Here is a 16,571-nt window from a genome sequence, read left to right as displayed (position 1 = left end):
TGATGGTAGAGGAGTTATGTACAGTGCTGTTAAATTGACAATGATCACGATTATTAGGGAAGTCCTAATCTTTGCTCATTGATCAGGAGACCCATATCCTGTCTGGTTAGGCTGTACCAGGCTCACTGCAGTCGAAACTTAATTAGGCACTAATCTTCGAAGCCTGTCGCAGGACGAAACCCCCTTTCACTCGTCGTGCCTTCAATTATTGGGACAAAGCATTTTTCTGACCGTGTAGTCACATTTAGATTGACAGTTAACCGAAACATGTTCCAAGTATATTGTGCCTGTGTCAGAACATGTCACACTGCAAACCTTGTGGGCTGTTCCCAGTCTGCAGTGGTCCAAGGAAGGAAAGGTGGTGAACTGTTGACAAGGTCATGGGCAGTCAAGGCTCTGATGCCCTTGGGGAGCGAAGGCTGGCCCATGTGGTCCCATGTAACCGATGCACTACTGCAGCTCAAATTGCTGTAAAGGTTAATGCTGGTACTGTGACAGGTGTCAATACTCTCAATGAATTACACTTTGTGGGGCTATGTAGCTGCACGCCATTCAGGGTGCCCATTCTGACCCCTGTCTATGGCTGACAGTGCCTACAATGGGCATATGAGCATCACAACTGGACTATGGTGTAATGGAAGGAGGTTGGCCTGGACTGATTACTTTCATTTTACATCATGTGTATGGCTGGGTGTGTGTTTGTGTCACTTACCTGGAGAACACACAGCATCTGGATGCACAATGGGAAGAAGGCATGCTGGAGGAGGCAATGTGATGCTTTGGGGAATGTTCTGCTGTGAAACCTTGGGTCTTGCCATTCATGTGGATGTTACTTTGACATGTACCACCTGAGCATTGTTGCGGGCCATGTGCACCCTTTCATGGCAACGGTATTCCCTGATGGCTTCGGCCTCTTTCAGCAGAATGCGCCCTGCCACGAAGCAAAAATGGTTTGAGGAACACAACAGTGAGTTCAAGGTGTTGACTTGGCCTCTCAATCCAATCAAGCATCTGAAGGATGTGCTGGGCAAACAAGTCCGATCCTTGGAGACCCCACCTCGCAACTTACAAGACTTAAAGGATCTGCTGCCAGATACCACAGCACACCTTCAGAGGTCTGGAGTCCATGCCTCGATGGGTCAGGGCTGTTATGGTGGCAAAAGGGGGACCTACACAATATTAGGCAGGTGGTCATAATGTTATGGCTGATCGGTGTCTGCTATATTATAGGCCAACTTATTGAACAGTGTTTTATATATCAAGGCAATGGCCCCAAACATACTGCCATAGCAAATATGGAGTTCCTCAAGACCCTGAAGTGGAAAATTCTTTATTTGCAAAGTCCCTGCCTGTAAAGATTTCAAAACAAACGAATACGGTCTCGTTGCCTGAAAAACTTCCCTCCCAACCCTTATCCACTCCTTCCTTCAGACTCTGGAGACTTTCTCCCATTTCTCACTTCCCTCATCAACTCATTCTTGACCCCTGGCTGTGTCCCCTCTGACGTCCAGATGGCCAGTCGCTCCCCCCTCAAGAAATCCAACACTTGATCCCTCTGACCATAAACTACCGACTGTTATCCCTTCTGTCTTTTCCTATCCCAAACCTATCTCTGACCATTTCTGGCTTCAAGACCAGTCATTCAATCGAGACCGCTCTTCTCCGTGTCACAGAGGCCCTTCACATTGCCTGCATTACACACTTCAAGACCGGCGTCGTGGCTGACAGCTCCACAGTGTCTTCCTTTCACAGTGCAAAGAACACTGGCGTGACCCTGGACAAACATCAGGTTATATTTAAAACCGTATATATAGATTTCATTTCTATAAATATATATAACACAAACTATATAATAGGACAATAGTTGTAAAGGGCACAGTATGATGCCGTTGAACTGAAACAGTCCTGTCTGTGGCCTAGGTTGGTCCAGTGGTCTGATGAGTTGCTGTAGCGCGTGGCCCACTTCTCCTCCAGTTAAGACTGGCAGTGGATAACGGAATGGCTGAACATACAAACTCCACTCTGGTGGTCACATGGGTGCTGTTGATGGTGTTGGTGGGCTGTAATACCAGCTGCATCACTATAGCCTGCAGCAGTAGCTCTCCCATCTGGGGGCAGGGGGTTCCATCTGTGAGGCCAGTGAACCTACTATGCCCGTTATTAACAGAGTAATTTTGGGGTTTTATTGCATTATTGGCTGATGTTAGTGTTACACTATGGCTTTTTAAAACCTATGTAATATTATAATCCCTAATGTAATAATAATATGATTACGCGCAAACATCTTATTATGTTAGGAGTTCAGAATGTGTGACAATATGGGCAGGTTATGGCGTTATCATCTACATGCATCAACCCTGTTATCCTACAGACATGCTAGATACTTTTTCAGGGTTCTTTTGTGGTGCTTATATTCAATTATAACAGAACAAGCTTTTATTCTCTACGCCACAAGGGGATTTATAGCAGACTTAAAATTAAATTGACAACCTTGGTACTTTATTTGGCACTTAACAGGCAATTAGTATAGTGATTTTCTCTCTTGTAACTTATTTTTTATGAAACTGAACATACTCTATATCGAAAGACTGTTATAATTAGGTCAAATTAAATGGTTAAACTTGAAAAGACCCTGAATTGGTGGAACAATCCCTTTGGTTCATGCTATAAACAGCATCATATGTTATTACATGGGCAACATCATATGTCCTTGTGACCATTACATGAGCGACATCATATGTTCTTTTGACCATTACATGAGCGACATCATACTGTATGTCCTTGGGACCATTACATGAGTGACATCATACTGTATGTCCTTGGGACCATTACATGAGTGACATCATATGTCCTTGGGACCATTACATGAGTGACATCATATGTCCTTGGGACCATTACATGAGTGACATCATATGTCCTTGGGACCATTACATGAGTGACATCATATGTCCTTGAGACCATCACATGAGTGACATCACGTCCTTGTTTTCCACAGCGTACCCATATTTCGCTAATTTCAGTCAGATCTCCACTGTTTTGACAGTACAGCAATTAAGCCCTCCCCTCCACTCTGACTCATCACAAAAGTGCTTCCACCTCCACTTCAGCCGTTAATGAGGAGGACCCTGAGAGGGCCATTTAGACCTCCCTTACATTGGCTACTAGACACAACTCTGTATAATATTCTGCCCCCTTAGCAAAAAATAGGATTTTCAGGAGGATTTTCAAGGTCCCCGTTATTTCCTATTAACCTAAAGTCTTTGGAGCATTGTTCACGCGATAGTGCATTTTCCGTTCATCAAAACTTTCCCCAACGGAAGCACTTCTTGTCATTGAGGTCCAAGGGGGAGAAGCAAATCCCAAAGAGTGTGATACATCCCCTGAAGGATGACTGTTAATGAGAAAGAGGAGAAAGGAGAGAGAGGCAAAGCAGTATGTCATTGTAGCTGGAGGGAGAAGCATGGAGATGGTCCTGCTGTTATGTCATAATAACCTCCAGAGCAATTGTCCCTGATTGCACTGCTACCCAGTCCAGTACACCCCCAACACCCACTTCTATAGAACTTGACTTGTTCCTCTCCTAATGGGCCAGCAACACTGTGAAATTACAGAACTAATTACTCCCTGCTTTTCCAATGGACAACTGTTCAGGTAAATCAACTCTCTCTGGAAGATTCTCTCCATCTGGCCCAGTCCTAACTAGCTTTTCAAGGCTTTCCCAATGGAAATGCTATTTCACTGTAATTATATTTTTTTCTTTTAAACTTGGTATGCCCAATCTAACAGAGATTGAGATTTAGATTCTGATAAAACAATAGGCTGTAGAGCCAGCCAGTAAGGTTATGACTTTGGCCAAAGACTAGAGGCTATTGCCTGGGGCCTACAGGCCACTAGCAGTATGCATAGCAGTGGAACCTTTTGTCCAGTACAGCGTGGCCGGGCCCCAGGCCTGAGGTAGCAGCTGTTGGTAGTAGGACGGGAGCCAGCTAGCCATGAAGCATGCTGGGACAGAAGAGAGAGGATGGCCAAAGAGTGTGTTTGTGTGTGGACTTACGTGTGTACTGAGTGTGTGTTTGTAACTATGTGTAAATTGTGTACGCGTGAGTCTGTGTTTGAGGGGTGTCCTGGGCCTGGCAAACAGACCGGCGGAGTCTGTCATCCTGCAGAGTGAGGCAGCTGAATCTGGTACTACGCCATAACTGCCTCGGGAAAACACTCAAGCCCATTGAAGAGTCTGATCTCCGCTTCCACACACCATAGGAAAAGAACAGGCATTTTAACATCATTGTCCCACAATAAAAGTAATTTAGGGACTGTGTTTACTGCTCTTTAAATACGCAATATCTCAAACACCTCTGGTCCTAGTTGTACTAAACTTTGTTGAATGATGCATCATATAGACATATAGATCCGGCATTTACATGTCACTGATTTGCCAGATGATGGTGCTATAGCATACACGTGTGTTGCTATAAAAAACAGTCAGACAGGCATTAGGGCAATTAGTGAAAGATAGATTGAACTTTGGAATGGATGAAATGAGTGACTTAATGGACTAAATAAATGACTTGATGGACTACATAAGTGACTCAATGGACTAAATGAGTGGCCTAATTGACTAAATAAGTGACTTAAAGGACTACATAAATGACTTATTGGACTAAAAGAGTCACCTAATTTACTTAATACCTGACTGAAAGGACAAAATGTGTAACCTAATGGACTAAATGAGTAGCCTAATCCACTTAAGTGATTTAAGGGACAAAATAAATGACTTAATGGAATTAACAAATGACCTAATGGACTGATGAATGGTTGTGATTGCGCCAGACATGCCAGTTCTAGTATATCAGAAACAACTGTGTCCCGTGTTGTTTATGTACAACAGTGATTAGTATTTAAAGAGAACGTTGTGACAAACAGATACATTTGGTGGATAATAGGGTCGAAGGAGAGAGCGCAATGAATTGTGCAAGTGTAACCCATGTTTGACTTTGGTGTGTGCAGATCAGGGCCGGCCCTAGGCATAAGCGACATAAGCGACATAAGCGGTTGCTTAGGGCCCCCAAAAGGCTAGGGCCAGCACTGGTGCAGATGACCGCTGATTGTCTCCCTGCACTAGATATTTGGAAAGTGGAGGAAGCAATACTGCTATACTGTAGAAGAAAACGGGCGGACCAGACATGGGGGCAGTTCCAATAATAATAACCTCTCAGGAGGTGGGCAAAACCATATCTCAGAACGCAGAACCTGTGTGTCCTTGTCATGGATGGGTTATTCCAGCAGACTACCAAACCAGGTTCCACAACCTATTGGCTAAAAATGTGATTGGCCACGCCATCACCAACACTCAGTCCCACTTCCTGTTGCATCACGCTGATGGCAGAGTCAGGGTTTGGCAGAGTCATGGATCCATCCTGCCTAGTGGCAACGGTACGGGCTGGTGGCGGTGGTGTCGTGCAGAGCAACGTTTGACCACCACAGCACATCTGAACATTGTTGCTGACCGCATGCATCCCAACATGGCTACCCTTTGTCACATGACTGTTTCCAGCAGTATAACGTTCCATTTCACAGGCACGTTTTGTCCGAGAATGGTTCCAAGGACATGAATAGCGAGTTAAATTCATTCAAGTGGCCAGCACGGCCCCTAGACCTCAACCTAAAAGAGCATCTTTGGGGTGGGGTGTAGCGGGCTGTTCGCAGCATAAATGTACCACTGTCCAATCTGCAGGAAAAGCAGAATGCCATGAAGTCAGCATGGAGAAACGTCCTTGTGTAATTTCACCGACACCTTGTAGAATACTCAGGCTATCCTGGATATAAAGCAGACACTAGATGTGTGTTCCTAATAAACTGGTAACTCATTGTGCCTTAATTTGTTTGACACATCGTGGACAAAAAATGGTGATGAAATGAAATATGTTGGTCACACGCCATATCTCATTGGTCAAAAGGGGGGCTCGCCCTCATTCGAAGAGGGCCACATCTTAACTGTTGCCTTACTTCTGTTTAATTTCAACATTCAGAGATAAAGGCTGAGAAGCAGTTTTATTTAAGTATTTTCACATACCATGGAGAAACACAAGACAGTGTATTTGAAGTAGTATATTTGCATATTTTTGAAATAATTATCAAATGTTTTCCCAAATACATTAAAATGTTAATTTATTGTCTTTAAAAATGAAGGATTTCTGAATAATTTACTTTGAATTTATGTAAAAGTAATTGGAATATTTTGAATAGCATATGAACCCTGGTTTGGTTACAACTCATATAGGTACAATCCATTTGTGTCTTGACAAACTGAGTTACAAACCCAGTAATGTCGACACAAAAGACAGAGAATTTCACTGCTGCTAGTAATTAGCCTTCTGACTTTTACCACCTGTAATGTGAATACCATAGCCTGAGTGAGCCCGAATAGACTGCAGCTCCCATGCACCCCTGCACCGAGGCATCATTATTCCAGGCCTGTTCCCATGGACACAGAGTTATCCTGTCTTCTCCAGGTTTCTAGCTGTACTGCTTTTAACCACCAGAGGGCACAGTATTGAGCCTTTTTTCCAAAACTGTCCTCATTATGTTTCCCAATGGTTTTTGACCTCATCTGGGATACCAAATTCGTCAGGGATCCCCTCTAAGTCTAACCCACCATGAGTAAGAGAAAAAAAAGTATATAAGTTTTATATAAGTTTTGCCACTGGATTCCAGCAGCCTGACATGACCCTTTTGAACTCAGCATTTGTTTTTTCTCCTGATATCTCCTGTAGAAAAGTCAGGCCTGGCTATCCATAGCCTCTCAACCATCTGTGACCGCAAGATAACCTAGGGGAGCCAGATCAGCAGCTCTCTGGTCAGCATAAAGAGGAGGCCACATACCCGCGCGCGCACGCGCACGCACACACACACAAACACTGTTTTCTTGACTTTCCAGGACATTTTCATTCAAACCCCTTTTCCCTGAAATGTAACCTAACCCTAACACTTCAGCTGGCCAATTAGCAGCCGTGCTCCATCTAGCCCCTATTTCGCGGTGGCCTTGTGGTTTGGGCCAGACTGACGAGAGCTTCAGGTGACCTGCCTGACGCTCCCACATGGCGCTCTGTCCCAGAACACTGGCTGCTAAAGTCAGAGAAAGGTCACTGTTGGTTTGATGTGGGGTGATGTAACCTTGGAGACAGCCCAGAGAAGAGAATGGGCTCTTAGTATTCCAACCAGAAGGGGACAGTATGTTCCTCTGGCCTCGTCTACTCACCCCTCCCTTCACCCATCCTTACCCCCCCCCCCCCCCCCCCCCCCGATCACACAGTACTGCAGAGAGACACGCCAGGCACTTTGATCACTACACCGGGAAAGAGGGAGCGAGACAGGGAGAGGGAGGGGGTGAGACAGGGAGGGGAGACAGTGGGCTACAGAAAGAAGTGGACACTGAGACACAGAGAGAGGATTATTCCCAACACACTAAAATTCTGATATTAACACAGTGTGTGTGTGTGTGTGTGTGTGCGTGTGCGTGTGCGTGTGCGTGTGTAGGGTAGCTGACAAAGGAAGGGTAGAAAGAAAGCCCTCACTCCTCTTGCTTCTTGTACGATCTGACACATTGTTCCTGGCTCCCCTGCCGGACCCCTTGGTCTTCTTTCAGCACGCTGCGTGGCCAGTTGCTGTTTAGAGAAGTAGCATAAGCATTAGCATTAGCTCTCACTAACCCCGTGTGACGTCACCACGAAGTGTCCAAGTTTGTTAGGCGGCCAAGAAAAGGCTTGACTTTACCAGGGCATGTCTAGCCCCTCCAGAGCTCAACTCTCCGCTGTGAGGATGGGAGGAATGGGACAGAGGCATGCAGAGAGGAGGGTTGCAGGAGCCACACACCATCCAGTGGTACGGAGCTCATTAGGATCTTAGTGTCTTCCCTCACAGCGAGCCTGGACTCATATGGACGGATGTCCCTGTAACACTGTCAATTAGACATCAGAGATGTCAACCGCTCTAACCCTCCTTTCATCAGAGAGAAAGAAGAGAGACATAGAGACAGGGAGGCAGGGGGCTGTCTGGATTTGTTAGAGAAAGCAAAAAGAACAGAAAGTGGAGAGAGGAAGAGGAAAGAGATGAGAAAGTTGAGGAGAGAGGGCATGAGTGGTAAGGGCTACTGTGATATCAGCTACACCAGAGTCAACTGGGAAGAGCTATGGTGATTTCAGAAACACTGGAGTCAACCGAAGAAGAGTTATGGTGATGTCTGAAACCCTATTTAACAGAGGAAGAGTTATGGTGATATCAGAGACACCAGTCAACAGAGGAAGAGTTATGGCGATATCAGAGACACCAGTCAACAGAGGAAGAGTTATGGTGATATCAGAGACACCAGTCAACAGAGGAAGAGTTATGGTGATATCAGAGACACCAGTCAACAGAGGAAGAGTTATGGTGATATCAGAGACACCAGTCAACAGAGGAAGAGTTATGGTGATATCAGAGACACCAGTCAACAGAGGAAGAGTTATGGTGATATCAGAGACACCAGTCAACAGAGGAAGAGTTATGGTGATATCAGAGACACCAGTCAACAGAGGAAGAGTTATGGTGATATCAGAGACACCAGTCAACAGAGGAAACTTTACGGTGATATCAGAGACACCAGTCAACCGAGGAAGAGTTATGGTGATATCAGAGACACCAGTCAACAGAGGAAGAGTTATGGTGATATCAGAGACACCAGTCAACAGAGGAAGAGTTATGGTGATATCAGAGACACCAGTCAACAGAGGAAACTTTACGGTGATATCAGAGACACCAGTCAACAGAGGAAGAGTTATGGTGATATCAGAGACACCAGTCAACAGAGGAAACTTTACGGTGATATCAGAGACACCAGTCAACCGAGGAAGAGTTATGGTGATATCAGAGACACCAGTCAACAGAGGAAACTTTATGGTGATATCAGAGACACCAGTCAACCGAGGAAGAGTTATGGTGATATCAGAGACACCAGTCAACAGAGGAAACTTTACGGTGATATCAGAGACACCAGTCAACAGAGGAAGAGTTATGGTGATAATACAGAGACACCAGTCAACCGAGGTAGAGTAATGGTGATATCAGAGACACCAGTCAACAGAGGAAGAGTTATGGTGATATCAGAGACACCAGTCAACAGAGGAAGAGTTATGGTGATATCAGAGACACCAGTCAACAGAGGAAGAGTTATGGTGATATCAGAGACACCAGTCAACAGAGGAAGAGTTATGGTGATATCAGAGACACCAGTCAACAGAGGAAGAGTTATGGTGATATCAGAGACACCAGTCAACAGAGGAAGAGTAATGGTGATATCAGAGACACCAGTCAACAGAGGAAACTTTACGGTGATATCAGAGACACCAGAGGAAGAGGATGAAGGGAAGAGGTGTGGGGGATGGGAGGAGATCGTATGTGAGTGTGTGAGTCACAGAGGGATAGAGAATGAGGGATTGTGCAGGAGAGGCAAATTAAGGACAAGCATGTCAGCCAGACAAGATGGAGGAAGTGAGAGCGGGAGGGATGGAGACGGAGATGAAAGAGCGAGGGGGAACATCCATTCCCAAAACATATTAAAAACTGACATCTGTGTATGTATGGTGGGTAGGGCTAGACCTGGCTTTATGGTGAAGTCAGAATCTTTGCACTCCTCCTCACCCTCTTCCATTCTTGGACTTCAATGCAATCCAGCCTTGTGAAATGGCCTCTGCTTATACATTCTAGAATATAAATGCATTTACTTCACATTTTTAATAACCCAATATATTCCGATCGCTTATGCTCTAACACAGATATACGGAGGGAAGCCTTTGTCAGTCAAGTCAGATAACAGAATGGATCAAGATCTCAACACTCTCCGTCTAACGGAAACAGTTTGGCATGTTTTTCCATTCGCCACAAACCTGTTGGCCCTCCTACTTAGAATGGGTTGAAGGCCCCGAAGAGATTTAAGGTGGCTCTATTCTCCTACACTGTACAAACACCACATTAGGGTCCCATTCTCTTCACTGGCTTTACAGCGGGTGAGATTTCATGAGCAATGCTAGATAGAAACCACTTTCCACCCACTCATCTTTACTAACACACAGTAGCACAGCATGAAACCCTTTGGTCTGACTCACACGGCTCGTATGTGTCTGCCTCACGCACGCGCACACGCACGCGCACACGCACGCGCACACGCACGCGCACACGCACGCGCACACGCACGCGCACACGCACGCGCACACGCATACACGTGACACGTTCAGCTCATTGCAAAGAAAAACGGATGGGTTATGTCCCTGAAAGGGAAGCTTTTAGAGCGGTCGTGTAGAAAGGTGTTGTATATTATTCTTACACAGATAGCTTCTGCTACAGAGTCCTGGTTTTATTGCAAACCCGTGTTACTCCTCATGATTGTCATGTCCTATACAGTCACAACGGTGTTGATGCATCTTATATTCTGTTTTTGTGCTCCTGGGTGGTTTCTTCTGTACTGTAGCTCCAGTAGACTTAAGGAGAATGTAGTTGTTAACACACTGGGAGGAAGCTTTAGGTCAATTTGATTCAATTTCAGAAGTAGTACATCGAGGTCCCGTATCTCACATAAATACACAAACAACACACATTTCAAAATCCTTTCGAGAACCTTAAACATCATTCCCATTCAAAATCCAATTTTCTCAAATGTTTAACTTATTTATGGATTAGTTCATTATTAATAGTATTACCTGTTCATATTTTAGTTATTTATCAAACACAATTATGGTTGACTGTCCTGCTCAAGGACAGAAAGGCAGACTGTTCTTTTACATTTCTGTCTGGATTTAATCATGCAACGTTTGTGTTACTGGTGAGATTCTGTAAATTCTGGGGACCTATCAACTGCAATCTTAACAGAAATCTAACTTTTTCCCTAAATGTAACTTTTACTCTAAACTTACCTAGCCAAAAAACATAACGTAGAAACACATTTCTGATCTTTTGAGCAAATCTTGAAAGTTGTGTGAGTTCTGTGCAATATCTAGTGCAAATTGATAGTTACTCTGAGACAGTTTTAGGTAGTAACAAAGAACCTATTGTAGCTAGTTTAGCATTATGTTGGCTTTTCTGTGTGGCTCTCAAATAAAGCCTTTGATTTTCTATGATAGCCTACAGAAGCCTATATCTGGTGTTCAATTGACAATTAAAATGACATACTTGGGTTAGAACCCAATGGGGCAAATAGCTGATACATTTCATTGTAATAATTTAGAAATAAATATTATTAATAGGGTGGGGAAATGTTTTGTCTCTTTTGAAATTGAAAAAAAGTCTTATTAGAATTGTCTGTTAAAATCAACAGTCAAGGGCAATTATTAACAAATGTATATAGGTCCATTATATATATTTTTTTCTTTGATTTAGTTTTAGACCCACTTATTTTTTTACTCACAGAGACCTACTTGATTAAATCAGACGTAGTTCGCCCACCCGACCACAGCACCTACAGAAAACCAGACAATGAAACCCTCTGCTTATAATTATCAACCTATCATTAACATATTCAAGCTTGCAAAATGCAACACTGACTCCTTATTCATTCATCGTCTTTTTTTAACCTGAAGAGCATTTCAAAGACAGCTTGAAATGTCGTAGGCCTATTCTACGCATTTAGTATTGTTGTAGGAAACAGTAACTCCCACACAAATGACTAATATTTAACCTATAACTGGGCTACCGAGGAATACCAACAAATGTGCTGCATGCTTGGCTCTACATCCTGATCCGAGCCCTGGAAAACACATCCACCCGTGGGTAGGAAAGTCTGCAGGTGGGCTACTGTCAATAGAATTCTATTCTGATGTGCTCTGGGTTGCCCACAATAAAATAACAGACTCAGTCTAGTTGAGTTAGATATGTTTTTTTTTTGGAGGGGGGGGGGGGGGGGGGGGGGGTCATTTGATTACATTGGAGAAAAAACCTTGGGGCAAACTCAGTAATGTTGAATTTTGTGCATCTTCCTGGAGGTGGTGTGCTGTTGACTGAGATGGATAAAGGCCTTTCTAGCAATGCAGAAAAGAAAGGCAAGGTGGCCCCCAACTTTGGTTAAAAAGACAATGGCAGCATCTAGTAAGAGCAGGGGTGGTTGGGTATTCCCCAGTGCGCCGAGGTTCAGAATGTCTTATGGTACAGCTCATATGACTTTAAGTACTAAAATGCCGTTTCCCATTACTTGCCAAGATTATTAAGTCTTATTTCCTTCCTGGTGTGAGCTTTTGGGTGGCCTGGTTGAACCGTTGGCTCAAGGCGTATGCATCCCCCCACAAGCTAAAGTTAAGGCACCACCCAGCCAAGTGCATATTAACCGGCAAAACATCCTCTCACCCAGGTGGAGCCTTTATCATTATAGGAGGATTTTAAATCCAGCAAACTGAACCAAAATATCACCAACTTGTGGCCCACAAGAGGGATGAATAGTCTAGACCATGTGTACACAAACATCGGTATTGCACATAAAGCCATAACCTACCCACTCTTCCACCAATCTGATCACATCTCCCTGTTCCGTGTTCCTGCCTACAAGCAGCTCAAGAGGGAGCCACCCACACGGAGTACAGTGTGACGGCGGACAGACAAAGCAGCCGCTGCGAGATCGCTTTGAGGAGACGGACCGCTTACATTCAACTACCCAGATCTACACCAAAATTGTGGAACACACATCAGCAGTCACAGGTTTCATTAGGGACAGTGTTGATGTTGTTCCCACAAAATGAATTTGGATACATCCTAAGCAAAATCCTACTGGTGAACGGAGACACCTTGATCCTGCTGAAAGCCTGCACTGTAGCATTCAGTGTCAGAGTGAAGACCCTCATAGTCTCAGTAGCGCGCTCTGTTTAAATACAAGCGCATCGGGAAAGTCCTCCAACCCCTTCACTTTCTCCACATCCTGTCGTGTTATAAGACATTTATTATTGAACAATTACAAGCAAACACAGAATGCCCGATAATGACTAAACGAAAACACGTTTTTTTTAAATGACTGCCAAATGACTGAAATTGAAACTGAAATATAAGTATTCAGACCCTTTGTCATGGCACACCAAATTGAGATCAGATTTAATCATTGCTGAGATTTCTCTAGAACTTGATTGGATACCACCAAATTCAGTTGACTGGCCATGATTAAGGAAGGTACACACCTGTCTATACAAGGTCAGACAAAAAAACGAACCATGAAGTCAAGACATACATTCATGTGATAAAGTACATACCCTAGAATGGGGGCATTCAAATTTTACCCTACGAGATCCAGGACCTACAGGTTTTCATTAATTGTACCAACCTGGTCTCCCAGGTTTCAATAAGTCAGTGATTAACGCATTTCAATGAATGAATGGAGTGAACCTGGATTTGACTTATTTAAATACCACTGTCCTGGAACGTATTTGGACACAGATATTTGAGCTACATTCCAACCGCATTCATTGACATAGATAATTTAATTTAACAAATCACAAGATGTTTCCTTTCTTCGGGCCAATCTTTATGGATGGCTGGACACTTCCAAGTTACTCTATGAGGATTCTCTAACCATTGGCATCACTTCTGCTGCACCTGATTCTAATCGCTGTTCTTTGTATTTGTATTCATATCATCAATTCATATAAAAACGTTTTATTGTGTAACTTTAATTCAAATATCCATGTGTGTAAATATATAAATAAAGACAACAAAGGCTTTACCCACTTTTTAACGTGATTGTAGATCTGTGAATGTTTAAAATCTTTTTAAAGCATTGACAGTTCCCTGGGGTACTGTGGGCTCCATTATTGTGTAATGGAAAAAGTTTGGAATCACCATGACAGTTCCTACGGCTGACCGTCTGGCCAAACTAACTAGACAAGAAGGGCCTTGGCTAAGGAGGTGATAAAGAATGGCCTTTCTAACAGAGGTTTACAGTTTCTCTGTGGGAACGGGAGAACTTGCCAGAAGCGCAACCATTTCAACAGCACTCCATCAATCAGGCCTTTATGGTAGAGTGGCTAGACAGAAGCCACTTCTGAGTAAAAGTACATTAAGAGCATAACGAAAAACCCTTTCTGGTCTGATGAGATCAAAATCCAACTATTTAGCCTAAATACCAAGCACACAGTCTGGGGAAAACAAGGTACCGCTCATCACCTGGCTAATACCATCTCTAAAGTGAAGCATGGTGGTGGGAGAATCGTGCTATGGGAGTGGTCTTCCGCTGCAGGGACTGGGCGACTGGTCAGGATTGAGGTAAGGATAAAGGGAGCAAAATACAGAGAGGTCCTTGAAGAAAACGTTATCGTGTGTGCACAGGACCTCAGACTGGGGCAAAGATTCATCTTTCAGCTGAAAATTACCCAAAGCACACAGTCACAACAGTACTGGAGTGGCTTCGGGACAAGTCTGTGAATGTCCTTGGGCGGGCCTGCCAAATCACGGACTTGACCCCGATTTAACTTCTGCAGAGAGGCCTGAAGATTGCGGTTCACCAACGCTCGCCATCCAATCTGACAGAGCTTGAGATGATTTGTGAGGAAGCATGGGACAGACTGCCCAAAGTCAGGAATGAAAAGCTGGTAGAGACATACCCAAGACTCAAAGTTGTTACTACTGCCAAAGGTGCTGCTATGAATTAATGAATAAGGGCCTGAATATTAATGAACGTGAGATATTTCATTTTTATTATTTTCAATAAATTGCCATACATTTCTAAAAAACGTTTTCATTTTGTTATTAAGTGTGTAGTTTCATGAAAATATAAACAATTCTAAATTAAATATACATCACTTGAAAACGGGGAGAAAGTGAAGAGTCTGACTGCTTTCTGAAGTCCCTGTTAGTAAATAAATTGTCCTCTAATTCATAAAGGACTAAGGAAAGAGTGAACACTCACAAAGCCGTTGGTACAGATGGTATCCCTGATTGGCTCTTTAAAGCGTGCCAACCAGCTGGCAGGTGTCTTCAAACTTGTACTTCCTACTTTCTTCAAGGAGTTCATCACTGTCTTAATATCCAAGGTAACATGTCCTAATGACTATTACCTTCCTTCAAGACCCTTTTAATGGCTTGAGTCAAACACCACCATTTGGCAAACCCACTCCGGTTTGCCTACTGCCTTAACCATTCAGACAGCCACAACGGGGAGAACACTTTTTTTGGAAAATGCTGTTAATCGTTAAGCATTCGCTGATCTGGACACCCACCCTGTGCAACCTGACAGCGGACTTTCTGACCAGCATACCCCAGCCTGTGAGGATTTGGCAACAGCAGCACCACCTCATCACTGACTTAACAACGGGACCCCCCCCACCCCCAGCAGCGTGTCCTCAGTGCTCTTTGATAATCCCTGTTCATCAGTGATTTCATGGCTCTCCTCAATGTCGAGTTCATCATCAGGTTTATGAACACTGCAGCAGCAGACTTGATTACCAACAGCTGGTAGTCTGCCTACAGGGAGGTGGTAAGGGAACCGGCATCCTAGTGCAAGGAGAACAACATCTCCCTCAACATCTGCAAAATGAAATAGATGATCACTGACCTTAGGAAGCCCACGTCTGCACATGCCCAAACCGTGTGAAAATGCATGTAAATACTGTACGTTATTGATCTCGTGTTCTGTTGTTATTATTATTTAGTATAAGCATGAAATTGTACAGAGCCTTGGTGGAGAGGAGACTCTCCTGACTCCGTTCACATGCGCTGTAAGGCTTCGCGCTGGAAACCAGGATTCAGAACCTGTCTCTATCCATCATTACCTGTCTTCACCCTTCAGTACCCGTCTCCACCCATCATTACCTGTCTTCACCCTTCAGTACCCGTCTCCACCCATCATTACCTGTCTTCACCCTTCAGTACCCGCCTCCACCCATCATTACCTGTCTTCACCCTTCAGTACCCATCTCCACCCATCATTACCTGTCTTCACCCTTCAGTACCCGTCTCCACCCATCATTACCTGTCTTCACCCTTCAGTACCCGTCTCCACCCATCATTACCTGTCTTCACCCTTCAGTACCCGTCTCCACCCATCATTACCTGTCTTCACCCTTCAGTACCCGTCTCCACCCATCATTACCTGTCTTCACCCTTCAGTACCCGTCTCCACCCATCATTACCTGTATTCACCCTTCAGTACCCGTCTCCACCCATCATTACCTGTATTCACCCTTCAGTACCCGTCTCCACCCATCATTACCTGTCTTCACCCTTCAGTACCCGTCTCCTCCCTTCAATACCTGTCTCCACCTTTCAGTTCTTGACTCCATTCTTCATTATCTTGTCTCCACCCTTCAATACCTGTCTCCACCCTTTAATTCTGTCTCCACCCTAACACTCCTCCTCTGACTCCTACTGTGAATAGAAACCTTGCAAAGGCAGTCATTCAGAAAGGCAATCATTCAGAAAGGCAGTCATTCAGAAAGGCGGTCGTTTAGAAAGGCCTTCATTGTCAAAAAATTCAATCAATAAAAAAAGACACATACAAAAATAAAATAGACATATACAGAGACACAAGCAAGAGAGAAAGAATGGGATACAGAGAAAGAATGAGAGAGGAA

The sequence above is a fragment of the Esox lucius genome, chromosome 11 (assembly GCF_011004845.1).
Source record: "Esox lucius isolate fEsoLuc1 chromosome 11, fEsoLuc1.pri, whole genome shotgun sequence".
Taxonomy (NCBI): Eukaryota; Metazoa; Chordata; class Actinopteri; order Esociformes; family Esocidae; genus Esox; species Esox lucius.
Note: the sequence above shows the minus strand (reverse complement) of the source record.